Genomic DNA, 16,332 nt, shown 5'->3' with positions numbered 1-16,332 from the left:
AAAAAAAACTCCATTTTTATATTGAATAAAATTTGCTTTTAGGATGTTTTTTCTTTAGATATCTCGAATATTGGAATTTTATATGCACCCTATGGAAAATATAAGACAGTGGCTTATTGTTACTTCTTGGCTCGCATCAAAATCCTCTTAATTTTTTTTTAAATACGCCAGGGAAAAAAGATCAATGTAGATGATTAATTTAGAAAACGCTGATAAACATCAACCCTTTCATGCACCCTGTAACCTGATAAGCTATCCACTGTCCTGACCGCTGTCCCTGAAAGGGTTCATTATGGAGAGAAATGTGGGGAAAAATCGGCAAATCCTTTAAAGTCAATCTGGTCTGATTTTAAAGAATTTAAATTTAAATTATATTTGATCTGACTTTAAATATTGTATTTAAATTCTTTAAAGTCAGATCAAATATCATTTTTGGGGGGAAATTATATTTCAGGGGGGACCAGTGACCCCTCCGCCCACCCACTAGCTCCGCCTGTGAATTCAGTCATTGTCACAGTCTTTTTTATTAAGCACGAGCTTCAAAAAACGGAGAATGGTGCCAGGGGGCTCCCAGTCATTGCATTCAACCGAAAAGGACTGGCTCACTGTGCGAAATAGCCGAGGGCCGAGAAAACACTGGCAAGCAGTAAGTGATGGCATTGATGCTGTTTATACTGGAGCGGCGCCATCGACCGAGCTCATTTTGTTCACTCCCTCTGAATTCCGCTAGCGTAAAGCGGCTATAACATCAAAAAAGGTCCTCGCTCCGTCGAGTCAATCACAACAATTAGCGTTCGTCATCCCACGGGAGAATATAAAGGCATTGTCGGAACCGTCAAAAAATAATAATTGCAGCGAGGGATTGTTTGGATGCGAACAAAAGCATGTGACAGCATTCAATTTCGGTGATGTCGCGTCAGACGTCGTCGCCGTCAAGCTCAGTTTTTTTCGATTGACACCTGTCAACAGTCTCCACGGCAATGTAACACGAATTAACAACCAAGAATGTGGCTTTGTAGGCCTTTGAGAACAAAATATATCTGGTCTGATAGTGTTGTGGGTTCACTTGTGGTCATAAAAAGAGCTCTTCGCGCACATAATCTTCCGAATGAAGGCTGTCACAGCTCGTTTCGTGAAGTCGACGTTCGTGTTGGAAAGTCAATCTATGGCGAGACCGGAAGAGTATTAACACTCGCCGTTGTGCTACGATAAGGTTCACGTTCGCTGTATTTACATGGAAATAATTTAAGACGTGTCATTAAAGCTCGACCGGATTGAAAACATCCCGCCGGTGAGTAAAACATATCTCTTAATGTGACTTTGAAGTGCTTTACGACGAAACTTGGCTTTTTTTTTGTCAACACGACTTCAAAGAAAGCCAGCCAATGTGGCGTCTTGCTACATTGGCTTGTTATGTTGCCACATGACAAAATTAGAATCACAACAGAATGCGAAAAATCCATTTTGTATACGATTATCAGTGGTTTTTGTTTGTTTGTTTGTGGGGGTTTATTTTTTTAATGTTGGCTAAGTAGCCAAGAAAAAGTTTGAGTCTTAACTCTGTACGAACCAATGACTCAAACCAGTCGACTGCTTGCTGGATTCAATGACACTAAAACACACAGAGTTGGGAGAACGGGCCCAAGGGACCATTGGTTCTATTTTTGAATCCAATAAGAAAGCGACTGAGCTGCCTCGCAGGAACAGAACGTGCATGCGATTACGGCGAAATAGACGAATAATATTGGCCAGGGTCGCCTTCTGCTCGCAGTCTTCCTTTCCCCCCCGCGCTTCTTCCAACCTTATTACATTCGTATTTGCGTCTCGCAGTGGGAGGGTAAAGCTTGCACTCAGGGTGTACTGCACATCAGCTTTACTGCATTCCGCTCTGTGGCAACTTGGATTTCTGATTATTTGCTCCCCCGAATCCAATCTGTTGCAACACAATAAAATCTTTATTTACTGGCAATGTTTCAAGTGAAAACGTGGCATTGGTTACTGTCAGAAAAGTTGAGGAAATGGTTACTCTTCCTGAATTTGTAAGTAAGTCGGAATGGGGCTGACTCAATCTACCTTTTTTTCCATGATGCCGCGGGAGACGGAGCCGCAACCCAACACTGTTTCTACTCGCCCAGTTTAAAGACTTCTTTTTCGACAGTTTTAATGTATTGGATTCATTTAGACACATGATCACCTGCCACTGTAGTTATTTTCCCTTGACAAGCCTGCAGGGGGGACTCATCTCGGAATCGCTAACAATTTGGTGCAGTGACCCGGATTCAAACCAAAATTGCTGCGAAACCGTGCAGGAAGTACGGAGATAACTTCTTTTTTTGACGTAAGCACATAATGTTGTTCTTCCTCAGATCCCACCGATGGAACGCTTTTTAAATGCAACACTCCCTTGAATTGAAATGGGAGGAGGGGGGGGGGGGGGCGAGAAAACAGGAAAACACAAAGTAAGTGCAACTACTAGCAAGGAAGTGATTCAGATTGTGGGAGCAATGCTGATTGTCATGCCTAACAGGTGTGCCACAGGAGGCTCCGCCCACCAGCAAACACACAGGAATGGCAGAGCAGCCTGGCAGAAATCATGAGCATGTCACAGGTATGTGAACGAGCCTTTGCCAAGTGTGTCTTTGACAAGTTTCCGGGTGTTAAAACGTGAACATATTTTTGGCCAAGGCACCACAATGCCGCAAACAAACATTAGCTTGTAGGCGCTAATAAAGCCAAAGCAATGAGCCAACTGTTTTGTTTTTGCATTGTTTTATGGAGCTTCATCTACTAGGCCTCTTTTGGCTTGCAATTTGGACCCGCTGACGGCGACACTTTTGGCAAAATTGGATTTAGCGCGGCTCTGCATGCCACTGACGTAGCCGGGATTATGTCCCCTATGCGAGCGCAGGCGTGTGAAATTGAAGCGATTAACGATTAACACTCGCTCGCGACTGGAGACCGAAGCTCCCTCTCATTTACCTCTGTCCAATATGAGTGACGGCGGACCGGCGAAGTTTTGTCGACATTCAGACGAGCCGCGTTCGCAAGATAGATTTAAATAATTGATGGGTGCGTAATGGGGCATCTCGAAAGTCAAATAATTGGAACAATTAACAAAGCAGCGTGTTAGAATCGTGATTCATTTCACAATGTTGGCTGCCGCCTCTTTGAAATCCTTTAATCCATATTTTCATTACCTTGGATCATCCTTGAGAGAGAACCACAAACCGTATTCATCATAAATAGTGGAACGTGCGCATGAAAATTAAACACCTCTTCGGTTTTCTGTTGATTCCAGCCGCGCCCTTGAAACTCCGATTTTTATTTTGGCACCATCATAGACCGACCTCATTCAATTCAACATTTTCGAACGTCCGCTAAATGACGAAAAATCAGTGTTGCCCAGCACTGCTGTTCAGCGTCGTATTCTCTTCTTTAACATCTTGACATCATGTCACTTAACTGTATAATTAGCCTCTTCAAATGCGATATATCGTGATTTTTCTTTTTTTCAATATGATTCATGAATGTTGTCTGTCTATAGAATTGATGCCCGACGCATTCAAAATGTACATTGAATATATTTTTAAATATGGATATAATCTATTTCCATTGGGTTCATGCGTTTAATATGAATTTTTAACTCACCAACCATTTCAGAATGTAATGTTGGCCGGTCCGCTTACAGCCTTTCCTGCACCCTGTAACTCGATAACATGATCAGCTGTCCACTGTAGTAATTTAGAATTAGTAGCCAGTCGTAGTATATTCCTAATATTAGTTACTTTATCTCTCGAATGTCTGTAACTTGCGTTAAATTGACCCGTTGGCTGTGTACGTCCTCAAATGGGACTGATGGAAGATTATTACTGGCAAACTGCTGGCGGACTTTGTCCGAATTGGCAGGTTCGCACCTAATCACGACTTTGCCAAAAGGAGAAATAGAAAATGAGCAAAGTCATTACGCTGTCACTTTTGTTCACTGATGAGGAGCCCCCCCCCCGCCTCCCCACCCACCCTTTAAACACATCAAGCGCCCGCGGAGCTCCATTGCAAAGACGGACTGTAGTAGTCGGCCTTAAATTGGCCACTTTATTCGGCGCTAAGCTTAGCCGACGACATTTCCACTTTGGCACTTTTCTCATTACGGCGCCGGCAAATGGACCGAGCTTTGTTCATTGCGTTCAGCCAGGAAGTGCTGTGCGCTCACCCATCGAGAGACAAAATAAATACTTGATTTTTTTTTGGCCTTTGACTTTGTTGTTCAACTCCACCAGGGATGTTGATGGTTGGATGACACGCAAAAAAATAAAAATAAACAGAAGGCTGAATTAAGCTGAAGTGGTTGGGAAAACTCAAAGAGAAAAACATAAAAATTATGACAAAACATTTTTTTTCAAAACCAGCTTCGGTTTTTATTGCCTTCTTGACGCTTTTGTTTGCGGTTCTGCTCATGACAGAAATGCCTTTCAAATTCCATGCTGCTTATTCAAACATGCTTGCTGAATTTTCTAAATATTCATGAGCCGCGGTCGAAGAGTTTTTGTTTGTGTTTTATGGTGAATCATCAATCTTTGCTGTCATATTCAACTCGCACGCAATGATAAAAACTGTAATTATTCACCATTTTGTTTCAGCCATCCGTCAAGTACATGCGGTTCAAATTTGGGAGCAATCGGGCAGAAATCTCATGTTTTTTTTTTTCTTGAACCCTTTCATGCACCAAAAATGACAACCTGATATGTCCACTGAGGTGCCCACTGTACCCTGAAAGGATTAAAGGACCCCCTGGGGAATGGTCAAATGACCCCAAAATGGCCGTTTGAAAATAGACTTCCAGACTTCCTGCATGGCTTTGTGCCTTTTTTTTTTTTTGGTCTTCTTGTGATTGACATGCCAACCAAAATGTTATGCTGCCAAATTTTGAGCATTGTGATTGCACCTGACAAGAATAACATTTAGAATGGTTAATTGAATTCTGTTCCAAAAAGAAATTTCATTAGCGCCTTGCACGCGGGGGACAGGTAGCGAAGGCTAGTGGCTGTCAAACTCTCCCGCAAGTTTTAGAATAACATTAATTCTGACTTCAGGGGGAGAATACAGAAAGACCCCCCCCCCCTCAAAAAAAAAAAAAAAGTCAATGCTTGACATCTTCTGGGAAGCGCAACCGCCCGCTATCGGGGACCAAACTCTTGGAAGAGAAACTCGGTCGGTCCGCCAAGGGCTGCCCATGTCCATCAAATCAACGCGTTCGATAGCTCATCTTCAAGTTGAGGAGTTTTTTTTTTCTCCCTCCCCCCACCCCGGAATCCATCCCGAGGGCTTTGCTCGCTTGCCTGGAAGCGTAATTAACAAGCTGACGCGTGTCGTTTCGCATGCCAGCTGACAATCAGCTCGCACCTCTGAGAGCTAATCAATTGCGCGCAAATTTCCTTCCTATCACAAAACTCATCAGCGTTGTTTATTCTTCAGAGTTCCTCGGGGTCCACTGAGGATAATTGGCCATCATCGCGCCGTCCGTTTCGAAGCCGTCGGACCATCTGGAACGCTTATTAAAAAAAAAAAAAATGCCTGGAGTGCCTCGGCGTTCACGTGCCAATCAACCGCAAGAATGATACGAGTAAGGTCTCATCCACAATTATGCTAAAACACCCGAAGAGGTTCGGTCAAATCGACGGCGACCTATGTTAATGGACTGCCGCCTACTCACGAGTTTTTTTATTTTATTTTCTGGAAAACCAGATTGTTGCGCTCGTCCATCCAGTAACGTATGATAGCCTTTGGCGACGCGATGGAAAACGGAGCGTCCGCATTGTCGGCAAACGGCAGGCTCAGTTTCGGTACGAAGCGGCGCGGGGGAGCAAACGCACGGCACACCACGCCGAACTCAACGGAACGACGCGCGCGGAAAAGGCAGATTACTCCCGACAAGGTGACCCCCACAGGATGGGACTGTCGCGGGCAGATAGGAAGATCAGTGAGGTCGGTTCCGCGACTGCCAGACTTCACACTCTTATCCTAACTCATTCCGGAATGCCTTGGTGTCCCTGCACAGATGCTGATTGAAGGGGATTCATACCAGATTTTAGAAAAAAAAAATCACCGCGGAAATTCCAAAAAGCTGCACTGTACTTATTTCACAGGGGTCGTGGTGATAGATGAAGCAGTATTAAAACATCAGCTGTGCATAGAACATATTATTGCAAATATGTTTTTTTTTTTCTTTTTGTCTTGACTTCCCCTTTCAGGGACAGCAGTTACGACACTGGGCAGCTTATCATGCGATCTGACGGGTGTCAAACTCATTTTAGTCGCGGGCCAATTTGGAGTTACGTCTTCCCTCTGAGGGCCGTTATGGCAGTGAAACCACCAACTTATTAGTTGTACACAACAAATGAATTGATTACTAGTTTTGAAATCAGTCGCATTAATTAGAATATTTTGCTCAATTATTCTTCAAGGTAGCGTAAACTGGGTAACAAAATAATAGCAAAATCTCAACGCAATTTATTACACGTGGCAATTTGACATTTCAGTACAGATTTTAGCAAGTTGACAAGTTGCTTTCGCGGTCCACATATTATGACCTGGCGGGCCGGATCTGGACCCCGGGCCTTTGCTTTGACACTATCAGGTTGTGGGGTGCATGAAAGGGTTACACATCAGTCTGACATAGTCCGAGCCCCTTCTTTGTTGTGGTCTACTTCTTACGTTTACCTCTCCTTTTTTTTTTTTCTTTTCGCAAGAGCCCAAAACAATCGCCACTCTCAGAGACGCTACATACCGCGGTGACGCTAATTGAAAATCGATCCGGTAACCTCAACGTTTATTCGGGTTTATCAACAAACCATGATTTAAATTATCTAATCGCTTAACACCGTGTCATTTTTTTTTCCCGTCACAGCATTTTAATATTAAGGTCAACGGCGTGGCATGATGACTTATCTTCTTTGCCGACACAAAACTGTTTGATGAATATGTCAACAACATGTGCTGACCTTCAAATTATCACCGCACACACACACGTGATGCTATTTTATTTTATTTTTTGCCCTCTCCTGTGATCGTCACATCGGTTTGAAAAGCTGTCGTTCCGCCAACGCGACTCCAACGCAAATTTTCCCCGCTTTACCACAACTTTAGTCCCACATCCGCCCTCCTAAATGGACACGGATGTTCACAGCGAGCTTGCGTTCATCCCGACGCTGTTGCACACTGGCGGCGTCAACTTTTCAACGCTCGTCGACTTCCCTCCCTTTGTTCTGACATCTCGGAAGAGATCGTCTCTACTATTTGGCGTCCCTCAAGGTGTCCTCGGCATCGCGTTGGCGCGTTCAAAGCGGCACAGCCGGCTGATGCCCCACTTAAATGACAAGACGAGTGAAGGAGCCGACGTTTGTCTCCCAAACAACAACACTCGGTGGAGATACTCTCAATCCTGATAATGATGCATTCAGGTTCCCAGCTCTGGGGAAGAAAAACAAACCCACTGTTTTGCACCACAACTGTCAATCGTTTTAGACGCCATGTAATTACCCTAACAAAAAATAAATACAATAAAATGGGGAAATTAGCTTAAGATTTTTCACTAATCAACAAGCTAACTGTTCTAAGGCACAATCATAGCCCCCGGGGGGGGACCATTGATGGCGTGGAAATCATCTAACGGCGGTGAAATAACGCACGCGGTCTCCTGCTGAAGATCAATACTCCATTCGACTTTGTTTTTCACTGGAATAATTGCAGGATCCTCGGACGACAAAGTGGGGCTGATCTCGGATTCATGTTCGTTACATCTTCGTGATCAGGCGGCCACAGCGTTTAAAAATATGTTTAAAAACTACGTTAAAAAAAAAAATCGCCAGCATGAATGAGCGGCAAGATAGAGGAGAGCTCAAGCAGTTTTGGCAAATGTCTCCTTCCTCCTCGGCGGAGCATGTCGATGTACTTGCCTGCAGCCATGTCCTCATGTGGACTTTGATTTCCTTAAAGGAAACACGGGGCACGTTTATCTACCACCCTTTTAACAGAATCACTTTTTAACGGCGTCGCCTGAATAAAGACGGTATCAATCTGCATATGGCTTTTAACTTGGCCAGCTTGCAAAGTCAAAAACACACATGCAGATAGATATCGACAGACACGCATGCATATAAAGCATCTCAATTATTTCGACCGCGCACGCAGCCGAGCTGACCCGCAAATGTGGTCGTGTTGCTTTCAAGTACCTTCAATAATGTAGGAACCCTCGCCGTCAAAGAAGGCGATCATGTTTCATTTCGCCTCCTCGCCGCATCAAAGGCGTCCATTTTTCATGAGCCTTCGTTTACGCGGGTGAATAATTCAGCTTTGATGAATGCCTGCCATATTCGTCACGTTTCTCCACGCCACCCTTCCCAAGTGCACTCTGCACGCCATCAGCCTAATTATTCAGCTTTTAGTCCTTCAGAAGCAGATATATAACGTCTGTCAATGTTGTGTTCATCTAAATAGAGCAGAATGGTTCTTCTTTTTTTCCAGATGCCCCCGAACTTCCCATTAATCTCTGCGAATGTTCTCTTTAGAGCCTTTTTTTTCCCCTCAAATTATTTTTCAAACTTATTGATGTCTTATTTCTTCGCTTGTCACCTTGCACTTAGCCTCGGAGGAGCTGTGAAGAATATTACGTTGAGGCTAAATGCTTCCACTTGTGTGCTCAACAGGAGCATTGAAAAAGTACTTGACACAATGTTTGTAAGCCTTTTTTCAAATGGGCCACAGACCTAGCTACCTAGTTAGCTAGTGACCTAGCTAGCTCGCTACCTAGCTACCTAGCTAGCCATATATATATATATATATATATATATATATATATATATATATATATATATATATATATATATATATATATAATATATATAGTGATTTGACATTCCTTCTTCATAGTTGTGTATCTTCGATCAAAGTCCCACTCATTAGTTCCACAGTGAACACTCCCTTACGTTCTGTATCTTGCGGTCGTCGTGACACATTACCTCCAAAGTATGCAACTCACAAACGGATGATTAGCTAGTAGCATGCATATTAGCTCCCAAAACAAATGTGAAACTTGGGCGAAGACCGCAAGATAGTTGGCCAGGCACTTGAAGAGCGAGTTTAAAAGACAGCTCATATGTAACATTTAACGATCGTCTTCAAAAGGAAGGGAGGTTATAATTGCATCAGATGATTAAAGATCACATTAAAGTTTTTGCTAAATGGAGCTTCGGACGGCAGGCGCACTGGCGCTCTCTCAGCCATATGGAAATGACTCAAGTGTGGACTTCAATCTATGAATATTAGCATGTGTAGATTATCAAGTTGCTTTTAATGAACTCTGCAAAAGTTGACTTTGAAGCAGCTGAATCAGCAGATAAATGTTCATCAGGAAAATGGCCACCCAGTGATTGCAATGTCTCGTACTGTATTGTTGGCGCCCACTTGGCTCCCTTACATACAAAATCTTATCTGATATCTTTAATTCAAATCACAAGACAAGAATTTGCTCCCCCACAATCTTCCTTAGTCGAAATCTTGAGCGAATATAAACCTATTCGTCACCCGTCATCAGCGACGTGTAAATTAATAAACGCTAGCGCTTCAGACTGGCTGCGACGTCTAACGCCACTACCCTCCTCCTGCTCCTCTTCGTCTTCATCAACACCTACGCTGCAGATTTGATCCAAGCCTGCTAGTTTATCGAAATTTAACAGTGAAATCACATCTATGCAACCTAGCAGGGAGAAGCACATCGCTCACAGTGAGCATCAGAATTAATATCTACAGGTGCTCCTGCAATTTACACCATCATAACCCTTGTTATTCATGGGGGACGATACAGAGCTCAGACATGAAGAACAAAAATACTCAGATAATCGCTGCTTACTTCGAAAGGTTTGTATTTGCAGAGAGATGCCTCAGTATGGGTTTAAAGCTCCTTTCTGACATTTAGACGTAGCTACCGATTTCCCCAAAGATGCTTGGCACCATGAACGCACCATATGGCATCAGAACAATTGTATTTATTTATTTATTTTTGTTAGTTTTTATTTTACTCAGGCACACTCTACTTTTTAAAAGCCCGCGTCAACCTTTTTTTTTTTTGTTACTCCCACTCAAAGTTTATGATTCAAAGTTTAGTAAAATGTTAATAAATTACAGTATATTGAAAACTAACTGATTCTGGTCACTGCTAACAGAAATTAGCAACAGACCAGCTCTTGCTTGTCTTCTTCCCGTTATGTATATGCTGTATCTCTTCCAGTGGAGCTCAGCGCTGCCCGACAATGTTGTGGCACAATGGTGTACTACACCGACGGGAGCTCACTCGAAATTCAGACTTGCTGTATACTGTAAAAACACATTTAAAAAGAAGATATGCTTTAAAAGTTTGCCAGAAAATGTTGTGAGTCAAAAGGTTTCCGTCTTTTGCTATTGAGTCAAGATGTGCGACTGCGGCCTCAGGTTGAACTTTTACCTGAATGTGACATCACCGTAAAGAAGCGCGATATGTTTCCCAGGCTGTCAGCTGCGTCTTATTTAGACATTCTGTCTTGTTGTTGTGGTTGCGTTGCATGCTGGGACCTTCACGGCATTTGTTTGCGTCAATAGCCGCTTCATTTCAGCGCCCAGGCGACCGCCGCCTCCTCTTCCTCCTCTCAGGTGGAGGCGTAAACACTTCAAGTTTGTCCCACAATGATGTAGCAGCTGGATTATTTATTCTCTTTTTTCTCTCTAAAGAATTTGCTGACCTAAATCGCCCGTGATGATGCTACCATTAAGGAGGGGGGGGGGTCGTCCAATCATGCCTGCAATGTGATTTCTTTCTTTTGTGATGCCCTCGTTTTTTTGTTTTTTGTTTTGGTTTGTTTGTTTGTTTGTTTTTTAAAGATGGAGAAGCCTCTCTATTGTTTTTCTAATCAGAGCAGCCAGAGCGCTTTTAGTATGAGCTCAGACACATGGGCACAAGGAATAGAAGAAAAAAATAATTTTAGTCCATTGAAGTTACAAGCGACATGATACGTAACCTACATATTTTGAAATAAAATATTTTTTTTTTAATGAATGTCAATTAAGCTCTTTGTTACTGTCATGAATTCTGGAGTTGCGTTTGTCATTTTCTAGAGAAGAGATTTAGAGAAACTGCATGGTATGCACCACATAAAGTATTCTCATTAAATAAATAGATTAAATTAGTTCCACCAAATTAAAAAAAAAAGTGTTTTTGAATTTGGTTTAGATTTAGTTTTTTTACATCATTTTGCTTTCTTTTTACATCTACAACATTCTCAGAGTTTTGCTTCACATTAAAAAAATATATCATTTCCGTACTTCTCAGTAACTGTAGCAGAGGACTGTGAAACTGGCCCTACATCGACCAGTGACCACAAACACCCCTGAAACACTCTTCAACAAGCCATAAAACGTTTTCCCCAAAGACCGAAAGAAGCAAATGGTCCTGGGATGTGGAAACTAATGACTCTTTATTTTTTTTTTTATTCCCAGAAATCGGACATGTGGCAGTGGTTCTTCCTGCATGGCTCTTATGTAGGACAGACGCGGCATTGTTGCTTCCAGCAGAGGCCTTGGAAGCTGCACGCAGGGTCACGGCTTTCGCAGGTGAGCACATCAGTGGCAGGAAGCATTTGTACGACGGAGCAATGAAGCGCACCGAAGGGACAAGTCTAGAGAGAATTAACCGGCAGGAAAAGGTGAAAAAAAAAAAAGATTGGGGGTGACCTCTGGTGTCCTCGCAAAGCTGCAATTTACTTTTTGTAATCCCCCGCCGAGCAGCCCGAGGAGGGGTCGGGATATTCACGCGATTCCCCCCCGGTTGAATGTCTCTGAAATGTCAGATGGCTAAGATAGCCGCAGCTTCTGTCTTGCGCTGCAAGGAAAATGCAGTCGAGTCACCGGGCTAGCGAAATGAAGCACCGTAGCTCACTTCAACAAAGTTAGTTGGCGGCAAAATGCCACACAGAATGCTGGCAAAGTACTACTTTTGGCCAAATGAAGCTCCTCAACTCACTTCAATGTAGTTCATTGGCATGAAAATGCCACAAAATGGTGACAGAGCAATACTTTTGTCAAAATCAACGTCTTCAACTTACTCCAAAATAGTTCCATGGCAGAAAAGTCAATTTTTTGTCTAAATGAAGCTCTTGAATTCATTACAATGTAGTTCATTTTCGTGAAGATTCCACAAATGGGTGCAAAAGCACTACTTTTATCAAAATCAAACTCTTGAACTTAGTTCCTTGGACCAATGTGGCAGCAATGTGCTACTTTTGTCGGAATAAAATTCCTCAACCCACTTCAACATAGTTCCTTGGCACCAAGATGCTACGAGATCGCAGCTAAGTATCACTTTTGTCAAAATAAGGCTCCTCAACTCATTTCTTTACTTGGCACTAAAAGGGCAACAAGTTGGCGGCAAAGCACTACCTTTTTTCATCCCAGGTGAAATCAAATCTCCATGTATATTTTCCAATGAACTCTTGTCTCTCTCCTACCTCCTATTCTTTATTATCATAATTTGTCAAATACAATAAAGGTATTGGTTTGGCCTGGGGAGAAAAACAACAGTGAATTTGTGACATTCACTTTGTAGACTACCAGTACATAAACCAGCCCTAAAATCTCCACTGCGGTCCATATACCGCCCCTGAATCCTTGCCACCATCATGTTGGCGCTCCATTAAAGAGGACTTGTTGAAGGAGTAACATATTTTGTAATCAAATACGCCAAATTGCTGCTCGGCATCCATATGGACGTGAGGAATGCCTCGTAATTGGCTTTCGATCTGCAGCCGCCGCCGCTAGTCTCGTTCCGCATCTAATGAAAATATCCTGCGGTGCAGCCTTTCGCTAAAGATGCCCTTAACACCCCAGGAGGCAGCGTATTCCAAACTTGAACAAGAAGATGCAATATCGGTAGTGTTGGGTCAGGGCGGTCAAAAAAAAAAAATCAGCTTGAAGGGGAAGAATGTCACAGCGTGAGCAACTTGACATAGATGGAAGATGAGGGGTTTTTTTCCTCTTTCTTTTGTTCTTTCCGCTTCCAGACAAAAAAAAAAAGGCCACAAGGTGTTCTTTCGTTCTACAGGAAGAAAAAGACAAAATGTGCTCACTGAAATTCAATGTGATCTTTGTCCATCAGAGCAGACTTCAATTTGTCCTGCAGACAGGACCGCTTTTTTCTCTCTCGCCCTATTTCTCGCTTCCATTTATACTCACGATCATATGGGTCCAATTTCAAGGTGTAATGGAAATTTACTAAAGCAGGCCCCTCTGTGTGATCAAGTAATAATATCTTGGCGAAGCGGCAAGTGATTTCAGATGGATGGGATCCGTTTTTCTAGGACATGTTTCTGGTTGGTACTTATTTAGCGATGGACAGGTGAGCCACATTTAAAGGTCTGGTCAGAGCATAGGTAGATAGGACACGCCCCTTTTTAAATGCATCCCTATGGTGACCTACCTGACCAAGTGGGCCAAAAGCAAACCACCCATGAATAACATTTTTGAAGCTTGATTAACAATTGTATTTAATTTTTTTTGAGAAATGAGAATGTTACGACTGACTTTGAATGTGACTGCATTGCCCTTCTTGGATGGCAGGGGCGCCCCTCCCAAGATGGCCGCCACCTACGCACGTCGGTTAGCCTAGCAGCTACATCACCAGCTGGTCTTCATTTCATTGAGTGGAAATGTTTGCTGGGTCCGGATAAGCACATGGGCAGCAGGTAAGAACTGTTTGGCTCTTTGCACTAGCAGTTTATGTTCATTGATGTTTGTTTGTTTGCTTGCTTGATGATACTTGTGCATTTGTTGTCCAGCATTTTTAAGTATTGGTCCCGTTTGTGCCATTTATGTGAAGTTTGATAACCATTTTACCAGAGTGAGTTGTACTATGTGGTTGAATTTGTGACGCAAACCCCGCTGCCGCTCCCTCCGAAAAAGTCACAATGTGATAAATCGCACGCGATGGACTCCGGTCACGTGATCTCGTGCATCCACACCGATATGAATCATCTCGGCGGCCGCTACGAGAGTTTCTGCGAGCCAAAACATGCCGGCACCCATAAGAAGCTAATTGACCACCTGATGGACTGCTTTGCTCTGAAGCGCTTACCAAATGTGTACCGTGCGCACCTTTTAGTGTTTGTGTAGTGTGTAGTACGCGCGTGTGGCCCTCAGCTGTTTGCATATTATGACTCATGAAACATCCTGGCAGGTAATTGGAGGAGAGCCACGCTCAATACATTTCTCATAATGATTCATGTCTTGGGCCTGCCAGCGGTGCGCCGGCTAAACACGACAAATGACTCACACCTCGGCATAAAATAAAAGAAATAAAGATTAAATATACTCGATTTCAGCTGGACTTACTGATAAATATCTTACGCGCGTGCTTGTTGTGCCGAGTTCTAATTGGATTTAGATTGGCTGAATTATTTCCACGAAAACAGATGATCTTGAGTGATTATTCTATTATGCTGCTAATGTGCTTTTATTCTGTATATGACAGACAACTTAAACGCTGTCTACTCAAATGGATTTATTTTTAAATTTCGATTTCGATTGACCTTGGATGTGTGCCGAATATAGTGTCGCGTGTGCGTTTTGTTTGTCCATTCCGATCAATCGCTTCCACCGGCTTCACCAGCGCGCCCATCAACCAATCCCGATTGTGATTCCGCCGCACTTTTTGCCAGCGGCGTGTCAAGCATGTTCCGTTTCAAGTTTGAGTGTCAAATTGACATCTTGCGTCCGTCCCGCCACGCCGAGTTATGTCGTCGAGGAGTGCCGATCTTTTTTCTATCAGGAAAAAAGTCAAGAGTGTGACATCCCGTCAGCTCATCGCGGCGAGGGATGAGATGGTGCCAGATTTTTTTTTTTTTTTTTTGCGCTGTTACTGAGAAGACTGTAATTATTTTGGGTCAGCGCTCACTTTCTCACCTTAATGATGCGGGTAAAACTCAGGTTTGCGCTATTCCCTGAAAATTAAATATACAGGAGGAAAAAAAAAATAAGACCAAAAAGATAATGGATATGTTTGGGTGTTTTATCGGAAAACACGAAACTGCCAATGTGAACTAAACATATTTGACCGAGCTACGTCGTTTGAACATTTTACATTTTGTTAAAGTGTCAATTACAGTATTCCTTTTTTCTCTTCCCACCCGCTGACCTTGATTAATACTCCGCGGCTTTTTCTGCATTTGTCCGACCGGATGATGCATGACTCCGCCGGCCGTGTGATAAAGTGGTGCGGCATTATTATTATTTTTTTCTTTCAATATAGATATTTTTTCCACAACGGGGTTTGCAGCTACAGACTATCAATTATTGCACATGATAAAAAGAATAGAAAAGGTGTTATAAGTGCCGGGTGTAGCGGGAGGTAATAAAAGCCATTCATCGTGGTGTCGCCGAAGCGCGGGGGCCACCTAACAACTTGCTGCCAATGAAGCCGCCTTTGCTGCTTTTATTAAAATGATCAATAAAGTCGCTTGATAAAGGAGAAGTCAAAGCAGGTGAATTACTAGTAACACTGCCCAAAAAAAAAAAGATGAATGCATCCTCTTTTGAAGTATGGATTGTGAGTGCTATCATTTGTTTAAAAAAAAAAAAAAGTAGTCATTGGAAATAAAAGAGATGACAAAAAGGGTTCATAGCAGTTATATGGATTAATTCAGTCTCCAATGCGTTTCACCAGTATAATCTGTCATGCCGGCACCAAAAAAAAAAGTTTCACTACTACTGTAAACTGCAGTGATCATTTTTTAAAGAAAACACGCCTGAGAGTATTGTTCTATTGTCTGTCTCCCGAGCTGCTGTTCGTCAGCGCATCAATTGCGTTTATTAATTTTTTGGCATTGAGTGTTAGCATTAAGCTAGTGAAAGGCGATGTCATGTGGTGTTTTGTTAAAACGTGACCAAGAGTTGTTTAGATTTCTTTTGTCCGTCAAACTGCCGCTTGCTGTGAAATGACCTGAATTGATCCAAGAAGTCCGGATATTGATCCGTATATTAGTCACATTGGATTATAAGGCGCACGGTCGGCTTTTGAGAACATTGAATGCTTTTAGGTGCGCCTTATAATGCGGAAAATTTGGTGTGTGTATATGTATTTGTATATAAAAAATTTATCTGATCACTGGCAGGCCATAGCTGTTTATTGCCCGGGTCTTAGTCTAGCCATTGAGCTGGCTTCTTAGGACTTGCCTCACTCACTGAAGGTATTTGGCCGTAGCCGCTTTCGTTGTTGCCAGTTCGAGGTTGCCATACGCTTGTGGTATACCCGAGGTA

General features: G+C 42.8%; 1 long non-coding RNA gene across 1 annotated transcript; it reads left to right on the top strand.

The window, feature by feature from the left end:
• The first annotated feature begins 455 nt into the window (after window positions 1-455).
• LOC127593329 (uncharacterized) lies at window positions 456-13,808 on the top strand. Its single transcript, XR_007960375.1, has 4 exons — window positions 456-1,291; window positions 2,528-2,608; window positions 11,524-11,637; window positions 13,639-13,808. It is a non-coding gene; the product is annotated as an uncharacterized LOC127593329 (long non-coding RNA).
• The last annotated feature ends 2,524 nt before the right edge of the window (window positions 13,809-16,332 follow it).

This window comes from Hippocampus zosterae, chromosome 20 (genome assembly GCF_025434085.1).
Source record: "Hippocampus zosterae strain Florida chromosome 20, ASM2543408v3, whole genome shotgun sequence".
Lineage (NCBI taxonomy): Eukaryota > Metazoa > Chordata > Actinopteri > Syngnathiformes > Syngnathidae > Hippocampus > Hippocampus zosterae.
Note: the sequence above shows the minus strand (reverse complement) of the source record. Positions and strands in the feature narration are given on the sequence as shown.